Source organism: Sminthopsis crassicaudata, chromosome 2 (assembly GCF_048593235.1).
Source record: "Sminthopsis crassicaudata isolate SCR6 chromosome 2, ASM4859323v1, whole genome shotgun sequence".
Lineage (NCBI taxonomy): Eukaryota > Metazoa > Chordata > Mammalia > Dasyuromorphia > Dasyuridae > Sminthopsis > Sminthopsis crassicaudata.
The window spans coordinates 662,640,291-662,653,768 of NC_133618.1; the positions used below are offsets into that span (position 1 = coordinate 662,640,291).

Consider the following 13,478-nt stretch of genomic DNA (forward strand, 5'->3'; position numbering starts at 1 on the left):
TATGGGGACCTCTCTGCCTTTCTCTTTGAAAGTGCCAAACGCAATAACCATTTTCCAAGCACATTTTGTGGGTTTGTGGTATTCTCCACTGGGCTATAAATGGATGCCATTGACAGCTCCATTAGTCATTCTTAAGCCAAAGACATGCTTTCCTTTGCCTTGAAATCAGAATCAGATGGCGGGCGTTCCACATTTCCGTGTTAGAATGGTTTTATTTTCATAATTGCAAAATTACATTCACAACCTAATACCCTATGACGCTTTCCAGTTTCAAGATTTCTGTTGGTTGTTTTTAGGGGGCCCTATGTCTGGAACGTAACTAAAAGAAAACAACGTATGCGGCATTGGAGACGTCTGTCTATTTATTGAGATTCTAATATGTGTGCTTGAAATATCTCACCATATGGAGACAGAGACATTTCTCTTGCATTTGATGATGTGTGTGTCTTCCATGGATTCTTTTTTGAATTCTTTCTAAATACATTTTTATCCTCTCATCATAACTATGGCTAACCTTGAATGTCCATAGAATTGACAAAATTGGCTTTTCCCACAAATTGCTACCTTCAACTCAGATTTTGGTTTACAAAGCATTTTCACTGTAACAAACAACATAAGGTAGATAATGTAAATAAACAAATACAGACTCACATGTATTGATCTTTTTTGGGGACAGCTCTCATAGCACCTGTTTAATGTTGGGATGTTATGAGGCACTCAAGAATAAGAAGTTTAACATAGCAAGGATATGGTTGTACATCAAGGTCATCCACCATCCTTGTATCCATCTGGGTATTAGGACAAAATATGATTAAGGAGATTGTGAATTTTCAGGAATACACCAAGCTTGAGAAGCTTAGATTTCATATGGCTGGGATTTTGTCATCTACTCACCGAGATGGCCATGAAGTGGTGTCAAGGAAACCAGAGCTAATCAGGACTCAGGGGCAAAAATCTATACTTGCCTTCTAATGAAAGCCTCCTTCTGTCGTAAGTAGGTGTTGTGTCCAGACTAGCTCTCTGGGGGATCTCAGTATCAGCCTGAGTTCTTGGTCTTAGAGGAGGAATGATGAGGCGGGACTCATATGGATGGTCAAGCATGGAGTCCATTTATTCCAAATTTTCTCAGCTTTATACATCCTAATAACTATAACAACATTACGCATGCCCTAACTATATACTGCACGTGCAGGAGCACATAAGTAACTTGCTATTGTGTATAGATGACTCTTTGCCACTTAGTATCACTCTGCTTCAACTACAATACAGGTTGTCGCTGCCTTCTGACTTCTCAGGAAGGCCTAGAGCCCTTAGGAGAGATGGGGAGCTGAACTAGGCAATGTTAGCAGGTTCACTCTGGGCTGAAGGGTCTTATACCTCACCTAGAGTTCCCCCACTATTTGTGGCCCTCTGCAGGTAGGAGGAAAGAAGCCATATCAGAAAAATATCGATTTTATCACAGTCTACACCTGTGACTTTTGATCAATATAGTGAACTATTCCTGCCTCCTATGAAAATCAGTAACTGTGTAAGGAATTGTCCCACACAGGTCAGCATCCTTTCTGCAACTTAGAGGAGTTATATGACCTAATCGTGGTCACATAAACTTTATGCAAAAGGCAGAACTTCTAGGGCTTCCTAATTCCAAAACCAGCCCTCTATCCAATACATTGCATATTTATTATCCCCAGTTTATAGATTTCAAAATTGAGATTCATATTGAGTAAACTATTTTGCCTTCCATCACAAGGCTATCAAATAACAGAATCAGGATATAAATCCAGTGCCTCTGACTCCAAATCCATTAATTATTCATCTTCACCCTGATAGAATCTCATGGTTGAAGTTAAAGTTGGAGAAGAGATTAGCCTGTGATGTATCAACCTATGCAACTCATCCCTACCAAAAATTCTATCTCAGTAGGTACAGGCTATGGGGAGAGGAAAAAGAGACTGTTCAAGACTGTTCAATGCTTACCTGTTGTAATTGTGAAAAACCATCCCCGCATTACGAAGTGGGTCAAAGCTCTGAGGCTAGAAAGAGAATCAGAGGCCATCTACTTCAATTTCCTCATACTACAGATAGGGAATAATGAGTCATCCAGCAAAAGTCACATCAGTATCAAGTGGCAAAGTCAGGATTTGAACCCTGTCCCTTTGCTGATACAATATCCATCTGGGCATCAGGACAAAATGTGATTAAGGAGATTGTGAATTTTCAGGAATACACCAAGCCTGAGAAGCTTAGATTTCTTATGGCTGGGATTTTGTCATCTACTCACCGAGATGGCCATGAAGTGGTGTCAAGGAAACCAGAGCTAATCAGGGCTCAGGTGCAAAAATCTATACTTGCCTTCTAGTGAAAACCTCCTTATGTTATAGGTAGGTGTATCAGACTAGCTCTCTGGGGGATCTCTGTACCAGCCTGAGTCCTTGGTCTTAGGGAAGGAGTGATAAGGTGGGGCTCACGTGGATGGTCAAGCATGGCAGGCACCGATCTAGGAATTAGAGCTATGGAAATAGAGCAGATCCTGTCCTCAAAAAGTCTATATTCTATTAGGAAAAACTGCATGTACAAATGGAAGCATATAAAATATATATTTTTTTAAAAATATATATTTTTTAAAAAGTCAGAGGGAGAGCCTGGAAGCTGATTGGCATTGTGAAAAGTTTAGGGAAAAGGATTTAAATTCTAGGCTGAGGAGTATGTATTTCTCTCCAGAAGCAATAGGAAACCATTGTAGGATTTTGAGCAAATATCCTTTTGAGGATACAAAGTTGTGCAGGATCTGAAGTAGTTCAAAATGAAGGTTCAGGGAGGGGGACAAAAAGTACACCAACTTCTGTCACCCCAAATGCCCTCTTGGTTTTATGTTAGTTGGAGATAAGACCCTATTCTCTCTTCAATTCCTAACTTTTAGCTATCTCTTTAAATTAGAGCCATTTGCTTATGATCAGTTGGTTATTAAATATTTCTAAATTCTAAAAATAGTCAGAAGTAGAAATAGATCTAGTATCAAGTGTTGGTTTATTGAACCAGAGGCAAGGATTGGGGCTTTTTTTTCCTATTTGTGGTCCTTTAGTTATTTTTTTAATTTAATTTTTATTTTATTATTATTATTATTATTATTATTATTATTGGGGCTTTTGAGGAGATTGGAAGTTGGCAGTTTGTTGGTATGTTTTTCCTAATGGACATGGTCAAGACCATAATATCTCTCTGGTGCAGTGGTTCTTTTTTTTTTTTTTTTTTCATATCTTAGATCTTTCTGACAGAAGCAGGGTTCTAACTTCATGGCCTTCTTTCCAGAATCATGTGTTGAAATAATTGAAGAAAATGTTCAATTTCATCTAGAAGTTAATGAAAAATGAAGATTTTTTTCCTAAGTTCAGATGTTCTAGAATCAGTCCCTTCTAGGAACCTTCAGGTGGTTAATAATTCTTAGTCTTTAGTTCTAATAAGTATACTTGGCAAGGAGGAAGAAGATCTTGTTACCTTCCTCTAGCCCTATTCAGGCTCATCATCCCATGGCATAGGCTCAGGGGAAAGTAGATTGGCCTGGTCTTGGTTGAGAAGTTCCCAGCAATAACAGAATCCAGCACAATATCTGGCGTGTTTGGCAGGTACTCAATGTTTGCTACATCATAAGGACCCAGGAGAAGGGCAGGGTGGATGCTGTGATATTGTGTTATTTTGACTGGGTTCTTTTGACTAACTATACCAGTAATTGACCCAAAAATAGGTTTTAGATCAGAGACAGCAGTAGAATTCAAGGGATAGGAAGAGAAACATTATCTATCATCACTTTGGGATTTCATGAAACCAGTATTGACCTTGAATCAATCACTATCGCCTTTCTGTAGGAACTCTTTTCCACGTGATTGGTCCACCTTATCCTTCGGATGCAGACACATCCAAGATGGAACCAGCATTTCTGCGATCATGGCCAGGATCTCAGACTGGGAAGTAGCTGAGTTTCAGCCATGGCAGGCAGATGTTTGTCAGCTGTAGTCAGTGGGGAAAAAAAAAGAGCTCAATGGCTCCTGGAAAGCCGGCTGGACACATAGGCCAGGAGAGGGAGCCAAAGAGTAGAAAAACATGGAAAGAGAGAAATGGGGTTCTAGAGAGAGGAGTGTCTCTGTTTTATCTCCCTCACTCCCGCCTGTAAGCCAGAGCAATGAAATTCACTTATTCATGAGTTATAAATTGATTTTATTGGATTATGAAGATAAATGGAGGCAAAAATTCAATCTTTATTCTTTGAAATGAAAAGAGGTAGATGGATAGATGATATAGATGATAGATAAGTAGATAGATAATAGAAAGATAAATGTTATATGATAAATGGATGATAGAAATATATAGATAGATGTATGATGGATGGTTGGATGGATGATAGTGCTTACTGTGTGTCAACCACCGTGTTAAACATTAGGATACAAACACAAGCGAGCAAAATAGCCCCTGCTATCAAAGACAATCTGTAAAATGGCTAAGATGGGAATCAGCTTTTGTCTGCTTCTGTCCTTGAAATCTATGATTATTTGCTAAATTCTCACTTTCCATTTACTAAAGAACAATGCTCTCAATGCCTATGTAACTCTCCCTAATTATGAGTTAAAGTTTTCTCTGCATAGAAAGTGATTTCAGAAGTAAAAAATGCTGGGTCCTAGGGTCAAGAGCGAGAAGGAGTTCGGAAACCATCTAGACTGACCCCATCATTTTACAGATAAAGAGACTGAAATCTGGTTGTATGACTTGCCTAAAGTCATACTGATTGTAAATACGAAAAGGGAATTTAAACTCCATGTTTCAGATTTTAAATTCAATACTTTTCTCTGTCTTGTGCTGCTATTTCTATAGCTAAAAATCACTTTAATGGTATTTTTCACTTATTTCAACATTTTATTGAACAATCATTATTACATTTGATCTTAGGTTCAGAGTGATAGAGAAAAAGAAATATATGTATTATATATATACATATGTAAAATACATATATTATCAAAATATACATGTAAATATAAATACAATAAGGGAAATGTACATGTAAATATAAATACACATTATAAAGAAAATATACACATAAAGACATATGAAGAAAAAAATAAAGTCCTATCTTTGGGAAGGTTATATTCTACTGGGAGAATATAGCTTGTACATAAGATTGGTGTAATACAGGGTTTGGAATGAAAGATATGAAAGAGGGTCAATTCAAAAACTCTTGGGAAACTTGAGAAGAGAAGGCCCTAATAAGGGGGCAGATTAGGAAAGATTTCACAGAGGGAAGAAGCATTTGAGCTGAAGTTTCATGAGGAAATTCAGTCAGGCAGAGATGGGGAGGAAGGACATTTTAAGCATGGGAGACAACCTGTACAAAGACACAGAGAAAGGAGATGGAATATTGGGTCTATGGAATAGCTTATAGAGTCCATAAGACAGAGTAATAAGAAAAAAAATGGAGGAGTTGATGGGAGCCAGTGTGTAGAGGATCTTAAATGACAGAGTAAGAAATTTGTATTTTACTCTTGAAGCATTAGGGAGCTAGAGTGACCCGTTACCCTAGAAAGATTATTTTGGCAGTACTGTGATGAGTGGATTGGAAAAGGGAAGCAAGTGGAGTCTAGAAGACCAATTAAGAGACTATTGAATTAGTTTTGGCAGGAGGGGATAAAATCTGAACTTGAGTAGGGAGACATTTAAATGGGAAGAAAGGGACAGAAGCAAAAGGTGTCATGGAGAGAGAATTAACATGATTTGGCAATTGCTTGACTAAAAGAATTGATAAAGGGGTTTAAATAAAATAACTCAGTTTAATAAACTGAGTGATTGAGGAGTTGGTGGATAGGATTGGGGAGAAGTCATTTTGCTGCAAGTGCTTTGTCCATTCTGTACTTCCTTTCAATTTCAGAATGAGAGTCCTAAACATTTTTCCCCCAGAGAGGGGTTAGGCAGCTATAACAACCCCCATCCAATGTTCCTATATCTCCAGAGAGTACATTGGGGAGCAAAGCACCAGTATGTAGTTGGGAAAGATAAGAAGGAAAGGCATGAGTCACAGCTGGACTTTGGTACAGGTTTGAATACTAGCTAGCCATTCTTTGGTCTTTCTTCCCCCACAAGCAGGAAGACTGAATTTAATCCTAGTACACTGGCTTAGGTGGGGACAGAAGGGGAAAGGGGAAAAACCTTACCTTCTGTAAGCTGGTGATGATCCATTCTCTGTTACAAAACATTTATAAACAGAAAATGTTTTTCTTGACTTCTCAAAATGTGGATAGGGAAGAGATGATCAGCCTCTATAGGGTAGGTTCATTTATCATACCATTGTCAAAACATCATCAGCTTCTTTGATTAGATTGGTCATTAATGATAATGAACCAACCAGGACTTACTCAGTGCCTACTAAGTGTAGAACACTATCTTGAACCATGGAGATATAGAAGGAAGATAGTTTTTGTCCACCGGGATTTTATATTTCACTGTTGGGGGGCGGGGACATTAGGAGACAAGACTCATTGAGAGATACATAAACGCAGAGCATTTGCAATGCATTAGAACTCTATTTGTGGTGATAAAATATTCCATGTTTGTATGTCTTTCCTTAGTGTGATTATAATCAACAAACACCTGGTAGACTCCTCATTCTAACAAGCAAGCTTGGACAAGTTATTAAAATGGAAATGAAGGTCCTTTTCCCTTTTGGCTGGGTAAGTAGAGATTGAGCTCAATATTAGAGTTTACTTTCTTCTCTTTCATCTGTCTTTTACAGAAATGTTCAATTTTGATCACGTTTTGCCTAGAAAACTATCAAAGTAGAATTATTAATAGGCAAGTCCTTGTACAGTTAGGTGTTTGTAACAGCATTATTCTTCATTTTCCTTCATGGGAGCATCAATTTTTTTTTCCATCCAGGAGAACAAGAGGACATTTGCTCTAAAGAATGCTTTATGACCTGTCATCCAAGCCTGGCTTGGATACTTTCAGGGATAGGGAACCCATTCTGTTAGCTCATTCAACTTTGGGGTAACTTGAATTATTTGGAAGATTTCTTACTCCCAAGACTTTCCTTTCAGCCATTTATTCCAGTTATCCCCAAGTTCTTCCTTTTTGGAATTGGAAGCCAAACAAAACAAGTCTGTAAAAAGTTGATTTCATCAACTTGAATCAGCTCTTTATAAATCTCTTCTCATTTCCACATAATATTCCTGAAAACAATTATTGTGTGTCTCTACATTTTCTCCAGACATTCCCATTTCCTTCAAGGACTCCTTATATGTTTAAAAAAAAAAAAGAACCCCTTATATGGTATGATATCTAAGACCCCTCACCATGCTAATTGCTCTCCTCTAGTTGCTTCCCAGTTAATCCCTCTTTCTTAAAATGACACTGATCTCATCAAACAAAACCTGATAATGTTTATGGACCAATTACTCATTTTACCAATAATCCATCTACTGACCAGGAGGGTGATGGACACCCAATCTTTGTCAATGGCTACCTTTAATAATGTTAGATCTGGGTTCAAATACCAGATCCTCTTCTTGCTAACAGTGTGACTTTAAGCTGGTGAAAAGATGTTTTGTTTTGTTTTGTTTTTTAAATCAGCAGTTCGCAAACTTTTTAACCCTAAAACACCCTTTACACTCTAAGGACCCCAGAGATCTTTTGCTTGGGTTTGCATGGGTTATATTTATCCATATTGACTGCATTAGAAATTAAGATCTTAGTGTTATAATGAAAATGATTCTGACCTCACAGATATCCTAAAAGAGCTGGAGGGTCCCCAAACCATATTTTGAAAATCACTGGATTAAGTATTTACAGTTCCTTCAAGTTCTGAAGTTTTATGAATCTGCTGAATGCTTACGATGTGTGTTAGGCAATCATACCATCCTCAATTTTTTGTTGCAAATGGTAATAAGGTATCCTTTTCATCTTCAAACTTGGATTCATTATTTTGTCTTCACTTAAACACATAGCAAAATAATTAAGCTAGAGTATCTCTCTTAGTGATTTGGTTGGATTTAGTTATGTCTCGATTATAGAACGTTTAAAAGAGAAAATGTAGTTTTGTTACTTATAGTTACACAGTAACTTAAATCACTAACTAGGTAGGTAAGAAGCATTCTTCAGGGGGCCTATTATAATACAACATATCGCGTATGACATTACTTCATAATTATGGTATCTATTATTATATTGTTAGAATATTGTCATATATTATTATATTGTCATAATAATATTTATGATATTCTTAAGATAAGTAGTTGGTTCAAAAACATTATCAGGTTTTGTGTGATAAGATCAGTTTCATTTTAAGAAGAATATGATTAGCTGGAAAGCATTGAAAAGAGAGTGATCAGCATGATGAAGGTCCTAGATATCAATTACTACATAATTATGCAAATGAACATCTAATGTACCTGAAAGGACTCAAAAGTCATCTATTCTCATACTCAATTTAGAGATTACTTTGCTAACTTTGTTTGCATTATTCATTTGTATGAAAAGGAAAGGTTTTGCTGAGCACGTGTCCCTTGTTTACATCATTCATTTGTATGGAAAGGAAAGGTTTTGCTGAGCCCGTGTCCCTCAGCCCAATTTATTACTAAATTATCCCAGGTTACAAGTCAGCAGGTTATGAATTACTGAGATTTCCTTGTATGTGTAAGTATAAGATGGATACCAGTATCATACCAAGAAAGAATAATTTGGAACCTTAACCAATTGGGCTCTTATTTATACATCTTTTCCCGAAGGTAATTGGTTTGTTGTGGGGGTGTTTTTTTATTTTTTGTTTGAGGGGGTTAGTTATTCCTTTTTTTTTTTTTTTAACTAAACATTGTACTGTGATTTATGAGCCAGTTTGAATTTCTCTTGAATTCCTGAACATAGAGCCAAATTCACAGATATAGAGTAAATAGCAAATGAAAGCCACTTGCAAGCACATTAAAGGGGTCAGACCTTTCATAAATACAGAAGGCACTTATTAAAAACATCCCATCCATAATACATGGATGTAAGAAAGCTTCTTAATGAAACACATGGCCTGTTACAACACAGCTTTCAAATGGTTCAAATTCCCTGATATCCTTTTAGAATTAGGGTTTGTTTGTTTGTTTGTTTTGCTAAGGCAATTGGGGCTAAGTGACTTGCCCAGGGTCACATAGCTAGGAAGTGCTAAGTGTCTGAGGCCAGATTTGAACTCAGGTCCTCTTGACTTCAGGGCTGGAGCTCTATCCACTGTACTACTTAGCTGCCCCTGAATTATGTGGTTTTTTTAAAATATATTTTCTTATTTGCAATTTGAATTATTAAGCTAAAACCTTTTATTTTTAATTTTTCTGTTATCTAGTATAGAGAGTACTATACTTGGGGTCAGAGGTTCAAGTTTGAATGTTTGCTCTAATACTGTGGGGACAATGAATACATTACTTAACTGCCCCTGGTCTCAGTTTCCTAATCTGTAAAAAGGATACTAGAAATCCAGGCATAATCTGGAGATATTACAAATTAAATTCCAGACCACTGTAATAAACTATTGGAATAAAGTGAGTCCTATGAATATTTTGGTTTGCTAATGCATATAAATAGTTTTATTTAAGTAATACTGTGGTCTGGTAAGTGTTATGTCTAATACATACATACATACATATATATGTATGCATATATATATATATATGTATATATATATACTTTCATTTTAAAATATTTTATTGCTAAAAATGCTAGACATCATTTGAACCTTTACTGAAACGTATATAAACTTTTTGTTGGTAGAGTGTCTTGCCTTAATGTTGATGGTTTCTGACTTAACAGGGTTGCGGTTGCAGAAGATTAGAGGGTTGTTGCAATTTTTTTAAAATAATGAAACAAAAAAGGTTTTCACCTTCAATTGATTCTTTTTTCCCCATAAAATATTTCTAGGCAACATACAAGATGGTTTGATTACATTTCACAAGGGTAGATTTTTTTTTAAAAATTTCACTCAATCCTCTCAAAACTTTTGTCACTTTATCAGGGAATAGGGAAGCCTGAGGAGAGGAGACAGTCAATGAAGCAGTCAGAGCAGACACAACATTTATCTATTAAAATCACCATCTAATATGGTGTAGTTCATGGTGTCCTTTCCAAAATTATATCAAAGATCACTGGCTACAGATCACCATAATAGATATAATCATAATGAAAAAATTTGAAATATTGTGAGAATTACCAAATTGTGACACAGAGACACAATGTGAGCCGTGCTGTTGAAAATGGCACCAATAGACTTGCTTGATGCAGGGTTGCCACAAACCTTCAATTTATACAACAACAACACACTATCTAATTAAAAACACAATAATCTGAGGTCTACTTGTCTCTGTCTTTCAGGGTGGTTGTTGAGAAAGTCTTATAAAGCTAAGTTTAAAAGTCCTTGATAAATGCGAGTCCTTTTTATTGCACAATGATTGTTTTCTTTTTGGAAAGTGAGACTGCCCTAGGATGGAATAGCTTTTAATTCCAAGGATATTCTTAGCTACAGTCTTGGAAAAGTTGACTTGCTAGTCACAATCAACTGGACCGTCAGGTGCTTGAAAAGAAATCCTTGGCATTAGAAAATCATTGGCTTAAGATTTTAGGGAAATGATCAAAAGATTGTCTTGTGCAAGAAGGATTACACTTGCTTTGCTTGGGCCAAGAGGGCAAAACCAGGAACCCAGAGTGGACTTTGAAGAAAAGTCTTCAGCTAGAGTTAGTGAAGAATTTCCAAACAATTGAGATCATCCCTATCTGGAACAGGCTGCCTATCTACAGGGGATTTGTTGTAGAGAGATTCTCAGATAGATGTAGGTTGAACTAGAGGAGCTTGTTTTGTAATTCTTATTTTCTAATTCTTGATTTATAGTCATATAAAGAACTGCAATCTCAGAGGTTTCAAAAATGTTCCAAAAGGGAAAAGGAAAATGAATAAGCATTTATGAAGATCCTACTGTGTTATTCTAAGTATTTTTTTGCAATTATGATTTCATTTCATACTTATAACAATCCTGAAAGATGGGTGCTATTATTATCACCCCCATTTTACAGTTCAGGAAACTGAGGGAGACAGAGATTAAGTGATTTGCTAATATGTGTCTAAAATACACAGTCTAAAATAGCATTTGAATACTATTCTTCTCCACTGCTCTATAGCAGCCTCATATAGGATCACCTACCCCACCTCCCACTCAAGAAGAAGTCTTTACAATTACAAATGGTAGGAGCTTCTCCTCAAAATTGCAAAATCATCTCATGAAGCTTAGAAGAAGCTCTCTCAAGAAACAGCATGACACTGGGATTAGAGAGGTGGCCTTCTCGGAAGACCTAAGGTTGTGTTGCCTCAAGTTTTTATTGTGTGACTAGGCAAATCAGTTGTCCCCGGTTTACTTTAGTTATCTCATCTGTCAAATGGGGATATTAATGCTACATCTCTTCCAGGGTTATTATGAAGAATAAATGAAATATAAATGAATAAATGTCTTAGTATTTGGGTAACCTTAAGGCACTATATAAATGCTATCATTGTTTTTATTAGCAGACTAGATTCTGAACTGCACTTTTGGTCATCTGTTTCTGAGTAAAAAAAAAAAAGTAAGCATCCCCCATCAGTGCATATTTTCTCATTTATAAAATATATATACATGTTTTACTGTGCTAGCAATTATGTACACTATAAAACTCAGACACAAATATGAATTTAAAAAGATGAGATAGATAATATAGCACTTTAAAATATTTTATGTTGAAACAAAAAGCCTCTTTGCTCTCACCAAAATGGCATAATTAATAATGATATTCTTAGTGACAGCAATGTGATTGAATATGCTTCATTATTTTTTTAAAATCTGCTATGACACTATGATACAGTGATTCAAAGATCTGTTTCGAAATTCATTTTATTTCAGAACTTGGATTTAATGCTTCTTGTAGATGAAAGAGATAATCTCACAAAGAAACATGGAACTAAATGGAAGAAATGCATCAATGACTGAGCTCCCGAAATCATTACACCCATTTTTTATTCTCATTCACCAATGATACACAAAGTTTTTATTGAAATTCAGCTAGACAATTTCCATCTTCCTTAGTGCCAACTAAAGTTTTTTTTTTGCCAACAATTGAAAGATGTTGCATTTTTGTAGTTTTAACAAATGTGCCCCAAGCCTACTAGAATTCTTCCTTTGGAAGACTTTTAAGGAGGTTAGATATTGGTACACCCTGCTCTTCTATGAGAGTAGTTAGGTTGTAAGGGGTTAGAGTGACAGGCCTGAAGTTGGGAAGACCTATTTCCAGATTTCAAATCCAGTCTCAGATGCTTACTAGCCGTGTGATACTGGGTAAGTCACTTAACTCTGCCTCAGTTTCCCTATTTGTAAAATGAGCTGGAAAAAAATAACAAACCACTCCAATATCTCTTCCAAGAGAACCCTAAATGGGATCATGAAAAGTGAGACAGGACTGAACAGCAACAACATACTCATTAACACCTTAATGGGGGAATCCAGTACAATAACTGAAGTCCTACGATGTGCACCCAAGACTAAATTCTAGGTCATGTGGTACAGAAGGATAAACTCACTCTTATGGTAACCTAAAAACTCCAACAGTTTGCAAGGAAACTGGCTTCATTTTAGCTGCTCCTCATGATTCATTTAAGTGATGATCTATGTAAAAAAAAAAAAAAAAAAAAAAAAAAGCAATGGACTTCCTAGCAGGAAGCACCATTTTCCTTGCATCCAGTACCACCCTAAGGAGCCATCTCCTTTCATTTAAAGTGAGCCAGTGTGAAGCATCTCTATTACCACTGGAATAAATTTTTAATACAGAATAAAATATTAGTGTTTAGTATCATTGATTTTTTTAAGCTAATATTCTCCACAATGATGTGCTAATTGGGCAGAATTAAATCAAACTGATGGGCTATTTTCAGAGTGTTTGAATCCAACACTTGTAACTTTTTTCATTAGTTCCTGGGATTTTGATTAAGATGAAATGAATCTATTAAATAAAAGACAATAGAAAAATAAGAGCCCTAAACAGAAAGGCCTCTGCAGAGTGATTAGACTAGGAGAGAATGGAAGATTAGAGGGAGAAATAAGGAAACACCCTGATTGTAGTACTGTTTTCTATAAAGTAATTCAATGAAACAAGCACTTAAGTGCCTTCTAGGCCTTGTGCTAGGGGCCAGGAATAGAGAAGCAAAAGTGAAAGGGTCGCTGTCTCTGCACTGCTTCCATTCTACTTAAGAGAAATATAGATAGACATAAATCAATAAAAATTATACCCAAGATCATTTTGGTTTGTGAGGCAAGAAAAAAATTTTCAATTCTGGTTCTTGTCCTGCCTTTAATATATACTACATCTTACCTTGGCAAGACACTTTACTCCTCAGTTCACTACATAATTGTAAGACTATAAAGACGGCAACTTGCATTGATGGATTTCCATTT

General features: G+C 36.2%; 1 protein-coding gene across 1 annotated transcript in view; it reads left to right on the forward strand.

Annotated features, from left to right (window-relative positions):
* Nucleotides 1–13,478, forward strand: part of RHOBTB1 (Rho related BTB domain containing 1) — a 174,134-nt gene that overhangs the window by 15,886 nt on the left and 144,770 nt on the right. Inside the window, exon 2 of the mRNA XM_074297031.1 lies at nucleotides 6,609–6,710. The gene's annotated coding sequence lies outside the window, so the exon portion shown is untranslated. The remainder of the gene's footprint in view (nucleotides 1–6,608; nucleotides 6,711–13,478) is intronic.